Source organism: Mobula hypostoma, chromosome 8 (genome assembly GCF_963921235.1).
Source record: "Mobula hypostoma chromosome 8, sMobHyp1.1, whole genome shotgun sequence".
Lineage (NCBI taxonomy): Eukaryota > Metazoa > Chordata > Chondrichthyes > Myliobatiformes > Myliobatidae > Mobula > Mobula hypostoma.
The window spans coordinates 35,806,028-35,822,120 of NC_086104.1; the positions used below are offsets into that span (position 1 = coordinate 35,806,028).

At 41.3% G+C, this 16,093-nt stretch overlaps 1 long non-coding RNA gene across 1 annotated transcript; it reads right to left on the reverse strand.

Annotated features, from left to right (window-relative positions):
• Positions 1-6,696: 6,696 nt before the first annotated feature.
• On the reverse strand, positions 6,697-15,700 carry LOC134350088 (uncharacterized). The gene is made up of 3 exons (XR_010018806.1): positions 15,528-15,700; positions 14,347-14,414; positions 6,697-7,852 (listed from the first exon to the last, which is right to left on the reverse strand). It is a non-coding gene; the product is annotated as an uncharacterized LOC134350088 (long non-coding RNA).
• Positions 15,701-16,093: the final 393 nt, after the last annotated feature.

The window sequence follows — 16,093 nt, forward strand, 5'->3', positions numbered from 1 at the left end:
AGAAGACAGGAGGGGGAGGGATGGAGCCAAGAGCTGGACAGGTGATTGGCAAAAGGGATACGAGAGGATCATGGGACAGGAGGTCCGGGAAGAAAGACGGGGGGGTGGGGGGAACCCAGAGGATGGGCAAGGGGAATATTCAGAGGGACAGAGGGAGAAAAAGGAGAGTGAGAGAAAGAATGTGTGTATATAAATAAATAACGGATGGGGTACGAGGGGGAGGTGGGGCAATAGCGGAAGTTAGAGAAGTCAATGTTCATGCCATCAGGTTGAAGGCTACCCAGATGGAATATAAGGTGTTGTTCCTCCAACCTGAGTGTGGCTTCATCTTTACAGTAGAGGAGGCCGTGGATAGACATGTCAGAATGGGAATGGGATGTGGAATTAAAATGTGTGGCCACTGGGAGATCCTGCTTTCTCTGGCAGACAGAGCGTAGGTGTTCAGCAAAGCGGTCTCCCAGTCTGCGTCAGGTCTCACCAATATATAGAAGGCCACATCGGGAGCACCGGACGCAGTATATCACCCCAGCCGACTCACAGGTGAAGTGTCGCCTCACCTGGAAGGACTGTTTGGGGCCCTGAATGGTGGTAAGGGAGGAAGTGTAAGGGCATGTGTAGCACTTGTTCCGCTTACACGGATAAGTGCCAGGAGGGAGATCAGTGGGGAGGGATGGGGGGGGGGACGAATGGACAAGGGAGTCACGTAGGGAGCGATCCCTGCGGAAAGCAGAGGGGGGGGAGGGAAAGATGTGCTTAGTGGTGGGGTCCCATTGGAGGTGGCGGAAGTTACAGAGAATAATATGTTGGACCCGGAGGCTGGTGGGGTGGTAGGTGAGGACCAGGAGAACCCTATTCCTAGTGGGGTGGCGGGAGGATGGAGTGAGAGCAGATGTACGTGAAATGGGGGAGATGCGTTTAAGAGCAGAGTTGATAGTGGAGGAAGGGAAGCCCCTTTCTTTAAAAAAGGAGGACATCTCCCTCGTCCTAGAATTAAAAGCCTCATCCTGAGAGCAGATGCGGCGGAGACGGAGGAATTGCGAGAAGGCGATGGCGTTTTTGCAAGAGACAGGGTGAAAAGAGGAATAGTTCAGATAGCTGTGAGAGTCAGTAGGCTTATAGTAGACATCAGTGGATAAACTGTCTCCAGAGACAGAGACAGAAAGATCTAGAAAGGGGAGGGAGGTGTCGGAAATGGACCAGGTAAACTTGAGGGCAGGGTGAAAGTTGGAGGCAAAGTTAATAAAGTCAACGAGCTCTGCATGCGTGCAGGAAGCAGCGCCAATGCAGTCGTCAATGTAGCGAAGGAAAAGTGGGGGACAGATACCAGAAGAGGCACAGAACATAGATTGTTCCACAAAGCCAACAAAAAGGCAGGCACAACTAGGACCCATACGGGTGCCCATAGCTACATCTTTAGTTTCGAGGAAGTGGGAGGAGCCAAAGGCGAAATTATTCCCCCCCCCCCATCATCTTGGATCTCCCCCTCCCCCTCCTACTTTCAAATCTCTTACTCACTCTTCCTTCAGTTCGTCCTGACGAAGGGTCTCGGCCTGAAACATCGACTGTACCTCTTCCTAGAGATGCTGCCTGGCCTCCTGCGTTCACCAGCAACTTTGATGTGTGTTGCTTGAATTGCCAGCATCTGCAGAATTCCTGTTGTTTCCATGTTTACAAGCTTCCTTTGAACTACACACCACCTTCACACCTCCCTTTTCACCCTTTTCACACCCATACTGCAAACACCCAAATACACACAAATAACAAATTTAAATCTGTGTTGCCTGGTCTTCCAATTGACTTGGTTCACGGTTCTTAAGAATCCATTGTTCAGAGCTGCATTTTAGATCTAATCCACAATTCACAGAAGACTGGTAGCTGGAGTCAGTTGCTGAAGTTATTTGCTGTATGTGCTAAGCACAAGAACATTCTAGCATGCACTTGATTGCTCTTAGCCTGTACTCACACAGGGGTTTATAGGAAAGAGAGAGGGGAATATCATTGAAATCTACTGAATATTGAAAGGCCTAGGTAAACTGGGTGTGGAGACGAGGGGCTGTTTCCAATAGAAGGATTGACCAGAGGGTACAGCCTCAGAACAGAAGTGTGTCCATTTAGAATGGCAGTGGGTAGGAAGAGGATTGTCATTGGATATATTTAAAGCAGGGTTTGATATGTTCTTGATTAGTAAGAGAATCCAAACTTGTGGGTATAAGGCAGGAGAATGGGGTTGAGAGGGAAAATAAATCAGCCATGATCGAATGGTGGAGCAGACTTGATGAGCCAAATGGTCCAATTTTGCTCCTTATGGTCTAGTGAAAACTGAAACATTGATTCCGACTGGCCTGTTTGCTATTTTCAACTTTTATTTTGCTTTAATGCAAACTTTCAGCATCTGCAATATTTTATTTCTGTTCCAACCCCTTTACTTGGTTGTGGTCTCCAACTCAGAAAAGCTGTTATCTTAGCAGAGGGAGAAAAGAGACTAACAGTATTACTCAAATGTACTTTCAGGTTCTCGTTAAAATTCAATGTTCTCTAATTAATTTTTTTTATTTTTAAATATGATATTGCTTATTTTTTGGGCGGCAGGGGTGGAGATACAGTACGTCTCCACCAAAGAATACGTAAGGTTCTCCGTCCCTACGCTAGACTGCAGGTCACCCTCGGGCAAGGTGTAGCACCTGCTAAGCCACCTCCCCACACAGCCAACCCACCCCACCCCACCTCCGATCAAGGCAAACCACTTCTGCAGAAAATAAAATCGCCGAAAACAATATTGGTCCAAGACCACGATCGCACACGTCATACAACGCGGCACATAACGATAATGATCATTGCTTATCTTCGACGTAAATACTGCAAACTTCGACTGAAAGGGTCTGTTTAGGTGGGTGATGGGAGGGGGAACAGACATCTAATTCCTCAATGGATTTGAAGTCGTACACCATTTCGTATTAAAGATTATTATGGCCCCACTAGGTTTGCTTTACGATGGCGAGCTGAGTGAAGGGATATTGAATTGAGCTACTGTAGTTTTCCGCTAACTGCAATTACTTCTGACAGCTGTCCCAGTGCTAAATGCGTGCAAAGCTCTGAAGCTTCAATTCCTGAAAAACTTCTTGTCCAGGGTGACTTCTACAGGACAGAGGGATTCGGCTGGAAAAGGACAGGTCGCCACTGCACATACTCTGTTAATGCCACTGCAATAGGCTGGCGTGCAGAAATACCCTCCTCGTGTCGCAGAATTCAGAATCAGAATCAGGTTTAATATCACTGGCATATGTCAAGTTAAGTTAATTGTCATTTAACTATGTACATGCATATAACCATATTATGTATATGGAAACGAGACGTTAATTTCTCCAAAGACGGGTGTAAAGCACAGTAGTACACAAGCTCACGGCAACTTAAGAAGTTAAAGATAAAATCTACAGAAAAACCACGCATTAATACCAAACTAAAGTGCATAAATTAAATATTGTAAGGTACGGGACAGATTAACCGGAGGCATTTCGAAGGCGATGCGGCAGGGAATTTAGAAGCCTGATGGCCTGAGGGAGAAGTTGTTTGTCATCCTGACCGTTCTTGTATTTGTGCATCCGAGTCTCCTGCCTAATGGTAGAAAGTCAAAGAGGGTGCTGGGTGGCAGCAGTACAATGCAATAGGTAATAATAACAACTGTAAGTTACGATAAAAGAGTTAAATTAAGTAAGTAATGCAAAAAGAGAGAGAAAAAAGTCGTGAGGTAGTGTTCATGGGTTCAATGCCCAATCAGAAATCTGATGGCAGAGGGGAAGAGGCTATTCCAAAATAGTTGAATTGATATGGAATTAAAATTATTCAAGAGGGCTTAATAATTACCCCACTGAACACAAAAATAAATTAAAATTGATGACTTTGTATGTTTTCAGAAATAAACATGCAAAATACTCCGAAAAAAAATTAGTTATTTCTGGGATTCGGAATCAGTTCTGCTGATACAAAAACTATGTTGAAACCATTCCCATGAAAAGTCTCCCCTCAACGAGCCTTCAATATTATTTTCAAATGTGTCAATGTGCTTTGAATATTTAATACTATAAGTAAACTCTACTGAGAACAAAGCCTTGGAATGTGTTAAGACTTTTATTGCATTTTACTGCTTAAATATGTTCAACCGCTTCCCCGCCTCCTCGGATATCCTACTGAAGGAAGCTGGTGTTTTTTTAGTGGAAGGTAGGGACAGACACTTGTCAGAGAGCAACATACATGCTGGGCCGAAAATGGAAGCAATTACCTGAATAAGTGATAATTGTCGGGAATAATTGGAAACAGAAAACTGATAGGAAGTGTATCTGAAACAAACATATTACATTTTTTTTAAATCTGCTATAAACTTGCAAATGAAATCTTTTTCCATCGTGAACGACCTCCTTGCTCAGACTGATAGTGCTCTATCAGCCAAATGCAAGCCTAGAACACAGCGGGTACAGAAGCTCTTAACTGGATACAGTGAAAATGTGCTTGATTGTTAATTGCCGCAACTTTTGTCGATGGTACGAGATAAATACACACCTTCCCGCTGTTCGAACATATTACCTGTCTTCAATAAATTTCTAAAGGATCGTTGCATCGCTGAAGGGATAGTTGCATATATGGTTAACCTGCCTTGTCCAGTGCAATGATTATAAACACTGAGGTGAACTTAGTAAATTTAAACCCCAATCAATGTGATATTCCGAACGGTACCGAAATACCATGTCAGTTAACTGCGAATCCATTTTGAATTCCGCAGATCGAGAAGATCTTTAAGCACATCGATTACATCGACGTGGAGCACAGTAATGTCAACACTGAAAGCAAAACGGAACAGCAGCGAGAAGTCCAAGCGCCGAAGACAGACGGATATCACATTGAGTTGTATTTAAAAGTGGAGAAGTTCTCGGGAAGACTAGTGTAAAATAGAGCAGCATTAGAAACTAACAGATTAATTGTTACCAGTGCAAAGACTTTCTCTTACAAGAAAAGGTTTTTATTCTCTTTGTTTCAACAAGAGAGTGCTGTACCTACCCACTTTTCAGTCCTTAATTTTCAATGACGTTACCATTACCTAATACTCTGTTCTGAATATTCTGGGGATCCATTTGTCTAGAAAGTCAACTGAAATGACATCATAAATACTGTGGTTACTTTCATGCATTTTAAGAAAGTTAAACCAGGGTGCACAGGGTCTTGGGGAGAGTTACTGAACAGAGAGCTGTTGGCCTACAAGTACATAGTTCCTGGAAAGTGGCAGCACAGTTAGACATCCCTGGTGAGGAAGGCACAGGAGAAGCTTTCCTTCACCAAACAGGGCATTGAGTATAAGAGCTGGAACATAGTGTTACAGTGTATAAGACGTTGGTCAGGCCAAGAGGTAATATGATAGAGATAAAATGAACTCTAAGAGGTAAAATAAACTCTACCATATGACTCTAGGTATATAAAATAACTAGAGGCATAGAAAGGATAGATAGCCAGAGTCAATCTCTGGACAATCTAGGTGTAATCCCATATTGCTATTTAAATAACCTTTCTTTACTATTAATAACTAAAATAATTTTTCAACAACACATGACATAAGTATGATACGCTTGTTAGGTGACAGATTTTTGAGAGTAAAACTGAATACAGAAAATTATAATATCCCTTTGCTAGATTACAATGATGAGTAAACTTCAAAAGCTTCAGGACGTCCTGAAAGGGATCTGAAAAGCCCAATAAACATGCAAGTCCATCCTTTTATTTAAAGAATTTCTGTTTTAGAAGTGAAGTGAAATTAACTTCTCTACATCTCCATACCTTTTATAAGTATGCTTTTAAATTTAGAAAATAAAATTAACAAGAACTGACCTAATAGTTAAATGTTGAAATAACTCTGCTAGTAAATGCCTGGGGTCTTACAATGAAGTGTTCACAATCCCAGTTTGCTACTTCAACATTGTTGGTTCAGTTTACAGTATTTAATGTATTTGGAGCTTCTGATGTTCTTGGAAAAGAAACTGTGACCTCTATTGCCCGCATTTTATTCATATAAAGTCTGACACGGGCTTTGGTCTTTTCTTTTCTAATGCACCTTGGCCCATGTACGAAGACAAGATTAAAATTCACCTTCTTTTGTTGAATTTTCCCCCAAGTTCTCAGTCGTCGTCCCCCCCCCCACATTCTCTTTGGCTCACCTCAACCTGTTAGGTATTGTCCTCTTCAACATCACCACCCCGTGGAAAAACTTCAAAATCTATTGTCAAATCAAAACAGCGAGAGTGGTTCTTTATTTCTCCTGCTTAGTTGCTCATCCTTTCATAAAGAATTTTAAGTCTTACTTGTTCAATGAGGAATGTGATGAGATGCAAAACCAAATCTACTCTACACTGATTCCCATTCAATCATGTTTTTTCATATGCAGTTAAATATAAATGAGGAAGCATGCATGGAAAACTAATATGCTACTTTGGCATTTTCTACCGCTGTCTCAATAGATTTAATGTACTTGGAGTTTCTGGAATCATTGGATAAGAAAACACAAATAACCACAAAAACTAAACATTAGATTTGTTATCTGCCCTCTCATTATTTGTCCTGATGTAGGATCTTCACTCAAAACATCGACAATTCTTTGCCCCCATGCAAATGCAGCTCAAGCAATCGAGTTCTTCCAGCGGTTTATTTGATTGCCACAGATTAACCACATACCTTCAGTAGATGTACCACAAGGATCAGTAAAGAACTAGAGAAGCAGTTTAAACACAGATAGGAAAATATGGGCAGTGATACTTATGATTACCTTGATTCAAAAACAGTAGTATAGAATTATAATTAGAACAGTACAGCAAAGGAACATATCCTTTGGCCCAAGATATTGTGCCAAACTAAATTAGTAATCAAATGTGCAACTAAACTAATTCCTTCTGCCTGCAAAATGTCTGGATCATTCCATTTCCTGCACATCAAGTGCCTATCCAACTGACTCGTGAATGCTTCTATTACATTTGCCTCCACCTCCACCCTTGGCAGTTCATTCCAGGTAACCACTATTCACTGTGTGAAAAAACTTACCCCATGCATCTCTTCTCAATTTACCACTTCTGATTTTAAATGTACGCCTTCTGGTATTAGACATTTCAACCATGGGGAAGAGATACTGTCTGTCTACTCGATGCATCTCATAATCTTATAAACCTCTATTAGAACTCTACACTGCCTCTGCTGCTCCAGACAAAAATTACAAGTTTGTCCAACCTTTCTTTATAATGTATATGCCATCGAATCAAGGCAGCATCCTGTTAAACCTCTTCTGCACCTTCTCCAAGCCTCAACACCTTTCCTGTAATACAATGCTCCAGAGGCAGCCTAACTAGAGTTTTATACAGCTGCAACATAACTTTGTGACTCTTGAACTGATTTCTTCAACTAATAAAGGAAAGCAAGCCATGTGCCTTTTTTACCACCATATCAACCAGTGTAGCCACTTCAGGCAGTTATGAACTTGAATCCTAATATTCCTCTGCACATCAACACTATCAAGTGTTTTGCCATTAACAGTCTATTGTCCCTTTACATCTGCTCTCCCAAAGTGTAGCTTTTCATATTTGTCCAGGACAAATTTGCAACTGATCTCTAGTCTGCAGTATCCTTTGTCGGTCTTCTATGCTATCCATGCTACCAATCGCAGCATAGTCTGCAAACTTACTAACTTACTTTAATTTTATTAGAGCAGCATTTTAGCGTTAAAAAAGGAGCAAATGAATATGCAAAATATGAAAGTAAATTGCAGCTATTGGATATCTGAACCAAAAGCAAAAATATTGGCAATATTCAGCAGGTCAGGCAGCATCTGTGGAAAGATAAACAGGGTTAACATATTGGATAGATGATCTTTCATCAAACTTTTCTTTGCAGTTACATGCACTGAGTGGCAATTGGTAAAGTTTTAAGTTTATTTAAGATAATAATTAAAGTTCAGGTTATGATTTTATGTTATAATGTAACATATAATTCAGTGTTTCAAAGCTTGATCGATTGACTACTTGAAGCACCAGTCTGCAATTAATTACAGGTTGAAATTTGAGCACTGTGACATATTACAGTCATGTCATTTTTGAAGACATTTTCTCACTGTTCACCATAATTCTACCCATGTTGCTAGCTTTGGCTTGATATATAATGTTGCTCATGTCCTTGGGTTAGAAACATAGAAACATAGAAAATAGGTGCAGGAGTAGGCCATTCAGCCCTTTGAGCCTGCACCGCCATTCAGTATGATTATGGCTGATCATCCAACTCAGAACCCTGTACCTGCCTTCTCTCCATACTCCCTGATCCCTTTAGCCACAAGGGCCATATCTAACTCCCCCTTAAATATAGCCAATGAACTGGCCTCAGCTGTTTCCTGTGGCAGAGAATTCCACAGATTCACCACTCTCTGTGTGAAGAAGTTTTTCCTCATCTCGGTCCTAAAAGGCTTCCCCTTTATCCTCAAACTGTGACCCCTCGTTCTGGACTTCTCCAACATCGGGAACAATCTTCCTGCATCTAGCCTGTCCAATCCCTTTAGAGTTTTATACATTTCAATCGGATCCCCCCTCAATCTTCTAAATTCCAGAGAGTACAAGCCTAGTTGATCCAATCTTTCATCATATGAAAGTCCTGCCATCCCAGGAATCAATCTGGTGAACCTTCTTTGTACTCCCTCTATGGCAAGAATGTCTTTCCTCAAATTAGGGAACCAAAACTGCACACAATACTCCAGGTGTGGTCTCACCAAGGCCTTGTACAATTGCAGTAGTACCTCCCTGCTCCTGTACTCGAATCCTTTTGCTATGAATGCCAGCATACCATTCACCTTTTTCACCGCCTGCTGTACCTGCATGCCCACTTTCAATGACTGGTGTACAATGACACCCAGGTCTCGTTGCACCTCCCCTTTTCCTAATCGGCCACCATTCAGATAATAATCTGTTTCCCTGTTCTTGCCACCAAAGTGGATAACTTCGCATTTATCCACATTAAATTACATCTGCCATGAATTTGCCCACTCACCCAACCTATCCAAGTCACTCTGCATCCTCTTAGCATCCTCCTCACAGCTAACACTGCCGCCCAGCTTCGTGTCATCCGCAAACTTGGAGATGCTGCATTTAATTCCCTCGTCTAAGTCATTAATATGTATTGTAAACAACTGGGGTCCCAGCACTGAGCCTTGCGGTACCCCACTAGTCACTGCACTGAGCCTTGTGGTACCCCGCTAGTCACTATCCCACTAGTGCATTGCCTCTGATACAGCTGAGAGCTTGAGAGAACCAAGGACATAAGTATCAGAGTTCATCTGTTTGGATTTATCCATATTCCCAATTCTATCTATAACCTAGACTTCACTGATTTTTCAACATTAGGTTTTGTGCGCAGTGCTCCAGATCTGGAAAGCAAGATCTTTTGATGAATGTTGTTAAAAGTTGGGGCTACAAGGAACCACCAACGAGAGTTAGATGAACCTCTGTTGGGTCATAATGACTGCCCTCTCCTCTTCAACTCCTTGATTTAAGCAGAAAAGTCTATTATTTGTTAGCTCCTGAATCCAGTATCTGTCATAGTTTCCTTCAAAATTGCACTACATGATTTATTGGCACCAACAACTTTTACTTACTTAATGGTGAAGAATGATGGGAAAAAAACACCATATTAATGACGCAAACATGAGGAAATCTGCAGATGCTGGAGTTTCAAGCAACACACATAAAAATTGCTGGTGAATGCAGCAGGCCAGGCAGCATCTATAGGAAGAGGTACAGTCGACGTTTCGGGCCGAGACCCTTGAGTCCTGATGAAGGGTCTCGGCCCAAAACGTCGACTGTACCTCTTCCTACAGATGCTGCCTGGCCTGCTGCATTCACCAACAATTTTTTTGTGTGTTACCATATTAATGAGATTGGGGAGCTGGTTAGGGTACAGTCACAGCAAATGCCACTGATCATCAAATACCACTTGGTCTGGAAGGGTTCAAAAGAACAAAGAAGTAATTCAAAAACATTATGGAAAAGATGAGGTAACAAACAATCTGCTAGAGGAAGCAGTGGATCAATAACATCTGTGAGGAAAATGCAATTGTCAAATGCAGGGTTTTGAGGTAAAGCATTGACAGCTCCACAGATACTGCTTGACCTGTTGTATTTCTTAAGCAGATAGCTTGATGTTTCCCTGCCAGCAGTTGTAGTCTCATGTGTCTCCATGGAAAAGATAGGGAAGGATTTAGAATTTGAAAGTGAACATCGGGAGAGTGGAAATGGGAAAATCATGCGAAGATGGAGGGAATGACCATATATAGATAGATAGGTTCTTGATTAGCCAGGGCATCAAATGGTATGGGGAGAAGGCAGGGGAGTGGGGACGACTGGAAGAATTGGATCAGACCATGACTGACTGGCAGGGCAGACTCAACGGGCCGAATGGCCTACTTCTGCTCCAATATCTTATGGTCTTATAGTCTTAAATTTTTAAAGGAGGCATCACTGATTTTGAAAAGATTGTTGATGTGTTAAATCTACAGTTTAAAATATAAATGAGTCTTTTGCAAAATAATAGATGTATAATGGATGAAATACATTTAAACTGTTTAGAAGATTAAGCCAGTATGGAAGAGCAGATTCAAATACTGCCCCCGTAGAGTGACTGAGAACAAAGTTCCTGATATACTTGAAGGAAGTGAGAACTTGGATGGACAGATACTCTTCACCCTGCCCTTCTGGCATTGCATTAAGCTGAAATCATACTATAGGTTAAAATCCTCTGAGAAACACCTGCTCATTGATAATTTAAAAGGCAAAATGACTTCCAGAGTCACTTTTGTACCAAAGAGGATGAAATTGTGTTATTGATTTTGCCATCAGTTAAAACACACACAGGTGTCTATCTTATTTTTCACTAGTCAACTGCATGATTGGAATTGATTGATGGTTCCTGTGGGTACACCTATTACAATAGTATTTGCATTAAATGCTGCAGAGGCCTAATTATCCTTTTCGCAGGATAATTCAAAGGCAGGCTTATAAACTTCATAAAATATTATATCAAAACACCTGATCCTCTCTCTCAACAGAGAGAGAGAGAGTATAGACCCGCTCTCTCCCTGTTGGCTACTTTTGTGGCCAGAATTAAACTGTAGCAATGACTTCTCTTTGAAGCCCAGTAGTGTTAATTCCAAACATTCTTAACACCCTTGGCTCCTTCTTTTCTCTGTTTTAGCCTAACCCTGATAGGTGTAGATGACTTTTATTTGCAATTTGCCAACACCAAGTCCTACAGCTCCATCATCTCTTTTAGTCCCTGTGCTGACTCTGGCCGATGAAGCTGCAGCATCAGACTCTGCACGTTCATCCTCACTCACCCCACTTCCTCTCCATCACGATGATGGCAAGCATTTAAAGGTTGCATGGATGAACTACAACAATTGTTCATCCCAGTTTGGCAAAAGAATAAATCAAGGAAGGTAGTGCACCCGTGGCTGACAAGAGAAATTAGGGATAGTATCAATTCCAAAGAAGTAGCATACAAATTAGCCAGAGAAAGTGGCTCACCTGAGGACTGGGAGAAATTCAGAGTTCAGCAGAGGAGGACAAAGGGCTTAATTAGGAAAGGGTAAAAAGATTTTGAGAGAAAACTGGCAGAGAACATAAAAACGGACTGTAAAAGCTTTTATAGATATGTAAAAAGGAAAAGACTGGTAAAGACAAATGTAGGTCCCCTGCAGACAGAAACAGGTGAATTGATTATGGGGAGCAAGGACATGGCAGACCAATTGAATAATTACTTTGGTTCTGTCTTCACTAAGGAGGACATAAATAATCTTCCAGAAATAGTAAGGGACAGAGGGTCCAGTGAGATGGAGGAACTGAGTGAAATACATGTTAGTAGGGAAGTGGTGTTAGGTAAATTGAAGGGATTGAAGGCAGATAAATCCCCAGGGCCAGATGGTCTGCATCCTAGAGTGCTTAAGGAAGTAGCCCAAGAAATAGTGGATGCATTAGTGATAATTTTTCAAAACTCGTTAGATTCTGGACTAGTTCCTGAGGATTGGAGGGTGGCTAATGTAACCCCACTTTTTAAAAAAGGAGGGAGAGAGAAACCGGGGAATTATAGACCGGTTAGCCTAACGTCGGTGGTGGGGAAACTGCTGGAGTCAGTTATCAAGGATGTGATAACAGCACATTTGGAAAGCGGTGAAATGATCGGACAAAGTCAGCATGGATTTGTGAAAGGAAAATCATGTCTGACGAATCTCATAGAATTTTTTGAGGATGTAACTAGTAGAGTGGATAGGGGAGAACCAGTGGATGTGGTATATTTGGATTTTCAAAAGGCTTTTGACAAGGTCCCACACAGGAGATTAGTGTGCAAACTTAAAGCACACGGTATTGGGGGTAAGGTATTGGTGTGGGTGGAGAATTGGTTAGCAGACAGGAAGCAAAGAGTGGAAATAAACGGGACCTTTTCAGAATGGCAGGCGGTGACTAGTGGGGTACTGCAAGGCTCAGTGCTGGGACCCCAGTTGTTTACAATATATATTAATGACTTGGATGAGGGAATTAAATGCAACATCTCCAAGTTTGCGGATGACACGAAGCTGGGTGGCAGTGTTAGCAGTGAGGAGGATGCTAAGAGGATGCAGGGTGACTTGGATAGGTTGGGTGAGTGGGCAAACTCATGGCAGATGCAATTTAATGTGGGTAAATGTGAAGTTATCCACTTTGGTGGCAAAAATAGGAAAACAGATTATTATCTGAATGGTGGCCGATTAGGAAAAGGGGAGGTGCAACGAGACCTGGGTGTCATTATACACCAGTCATTGAAAGTGGGCATGCAGGTACAGCAGGCGGTGAAAAAGGCGAATGGTATGCTGGCATTTATAGCGAGAGGATTCGAGTACAGGAGCAGGGAGGTACTACTGCAGTTGTACAAGGCCTTGGTGAGACCACACCTGGAGTATTGTGTGCAGTTTTGGTCCCTTAATCTGAGGAAGGACATCTTTGCCATAGAGGGAGTACAAAGAAGGTTCACCAGATTGATTCCTGGGATGGCAGGACTTTCATATGAAGAAAGACTGGATGAACTGGGCTTGTACTCGTTGGAATTTAGAAGATTGAGGGGGGATCTGATTGAAACGTATAAAATCCTAAAGGGATTGGACAGGCTAGATGCAGAAAGATTGTTCCCGATGTTGGGGAAGTCCAGAACGAGGGGTCACAGTTTGAGGATAGAGGGGAAGCCTTTCAGGACCGAGATTAGGAAAAACTTCTTCACACAGAGAGTGGTGAATCTGTGGAATTCTCTGCCACAGCAAACTGTTGAGGCCAGTTCATTGGCTATGTTTAAGAGGGAGTTAGATATGGCCCTTGTGGCTACGGGGGTCAGGGGGTATGGAGGGAAGGCTGGGGCGGGGTTCTGAGTTGGATGATCAGCCATGATTATAATAAATGGCGGTGCAGGCTCGAAGGGCTGAATGGCCTACTCCTGCACCTATTTTCTATGTTTCTATGTCAACTTCCATATCAGTATTATTATCAATATTTATGTATACCTCATCCAATATGACTGAAATGCTTATCCATGTCACTTCAGTTCCATAATGAACCACTTAAAAGCTTTCCTAATCTCTAGCCTCCCTGTTCTATAAGCTTAAGTTCCATCCTGAAACTATTTTGCTGGCATTCCATCCTGCATGAATCCAGCTCTTCCAGCATACCTGTCATTGCAATTCCACTCTGCCTCTCTGATTACACTGGACAAAAATTTTTGCATAAGTGTTACTTCCTCAGAATTTTTTTTGGGTTATGATAGAATGCTTGAGCTGAACACGAATAAGGAATCATCCTGTGTTTATGATTGACCACTTGAAGCACAACACAAATATAAATTCAGACTACTTGTTTCACTTAGGAATCTGGAGAAACAAGAAATTAACTTTTATTGAATATAATGCACAAAATGCATAATGGTGCTGACTCTTTGCAATAAAAAGCTAAAAGGGTTCTATTGCTGATTTTTATTCATACTCAGTGTCTGAGGCTTCTTGCTTAAGTGTTCAACAATAACCAGCCAGCTTTGATGGATCCTAATTGCCCTGATACCTCTTCTCCATGACCGTATGTCCTGGAGAAATCCTTCACCATGCCTGTCACTGACAACACCAAGGTTTGCAGGGAAGATGTCTAAATGGGAATATAATAAATGTGAGTACAGACTTTGTCTCGATCAGCAATTTCACACCCAAGGTAGAACTCAAAGGCTTTTTTAATTAGGGGAGTCATGCTCTTTGAGATTTAAGCAAATACTCACCACAAATATAACAGGAAGTATCATGGCTGTTGCAACATTGGCAAGACGTTTTGCTATCAGAAGTACTCCTGAAAATACAATTGCTTTATTATAATAAGTGCACACAGAATGCTATGCACGTAGAACATGCATATCAATGTGATCATATACCAATATAAATGTAAATGCAATGCAGAAAATGGTGTATACATGATGCTTTTATAGCTTTCTAAAACTTGTCCTGCCATGCAGCTTCCAAAGATAGAAAACGTTAAGAGTTACACTGTGGGCAGCATTTTAATTGACTTGAATTATCAGAATTAGAATCAGGTTTATTATCACCGGCATGTGTCGTTAAATTTGTTAGCTTAGCAGCAGCAGTACAATGCATGATAATATAGAAAGAAAAAAAAGTACATGAGTAAATGAATTACAGTAAGTACATATTATATTAAATGGATTAAAAATAGTGCAAAACAGAAATAATATTTTTGAAAAAGTGAGGCAGTGTTTATGGGTTCAATGTCCATTTAGGAATTGGTTGGCAGAAGCGAAGAAGCTGTTCCTGAATTGCTGAGTGTGTGCCTTTGGGATTCTGAACCTCCTTCCTGATGGTAACAATGAGAAGAGGGCCTGTCCTGGGTGATGGGGGTCCTTAATATTGGCACCACCTTTCTGAGGCACTGCTCCTTGAAGATGTCTTGGATACTATCCATGATGAAGCTGACTAATTTTACACTCTCTTCTGCTTACTTCAATTCTGTGCAGAAGTACCCCCCACCATACCAGACAGTGATGCAGCCAGTCAGAATACCCTCCATCTGTAGAAGTTTTCAAGTGTTTTAGGTTGCAGCCCAAATCTTTTCAAACTCTTCATGAAATGTAGCCACTGCCTTGCCTTCTTTATAGCTGCATCGATATGTTGGGACCAGGTTAGTACCTCAGATATCTTGACACTCAGGAACTTGAAATTTTTCACTCTCTCCACTTCTGATCCCAGTCAATTATTCTGAATTGATTCTGATCAATTATGAATTGAAATAACAAATATAGATGATTACATAAAAAAATGTTGCGTGATAGGGGAATTTCATGGTGATTTTCATGATCAACAACCCAAAAGCCATAACATACACCCAGAGGTATTCAGGAAGCAAAATCTTTGCTGTTCAGTGTTACCTAAGTCTCAAATAATTACTCACCTCTTGTTTAAAACTTCGGTTGATAGTTGTAGTTCAGACATTCTATCAATTTTCTTTAGCTGAGATTGTATTTAGGCATTATGTAGAGCATAAACCACTTGGCCTCTCAGCTTCTTTGGGGGATGGAATTGACGAGAATCTGGAAAGTATGAAATAGGATTAGTGGAGATGGGTGGTTAATGGCCAGTGGTTCTGTTCCATTCCGCAAAAATTTATGACTATCTCACTTCGACAGCTGAACTGTTAATTCATCAAAATATCTAATCAAACAAGGTGCATTTTTGTTTTTACTTTTTTCCATTTTAAGGATGTGATTCTTATAATTAAGGAATTTTGTAATATTTAATTTCTAGAAGAGTAAAAAGGTGTCAACAAAATTGGATTTTCTGGCATGGTGGTCTTCAATCATTTTTACAAGATAGGATTGCGAGCCCCATACCCAGCCTTTCTCCTTTCACAGCCTCCATGACAGAGTTAATGAGATAATTACTTGATTCTTATCATTGCTTTTATGTTGGACCTCTCTGTGCAAAATTGGATGCGACACTTCCTACATTGATAAAACA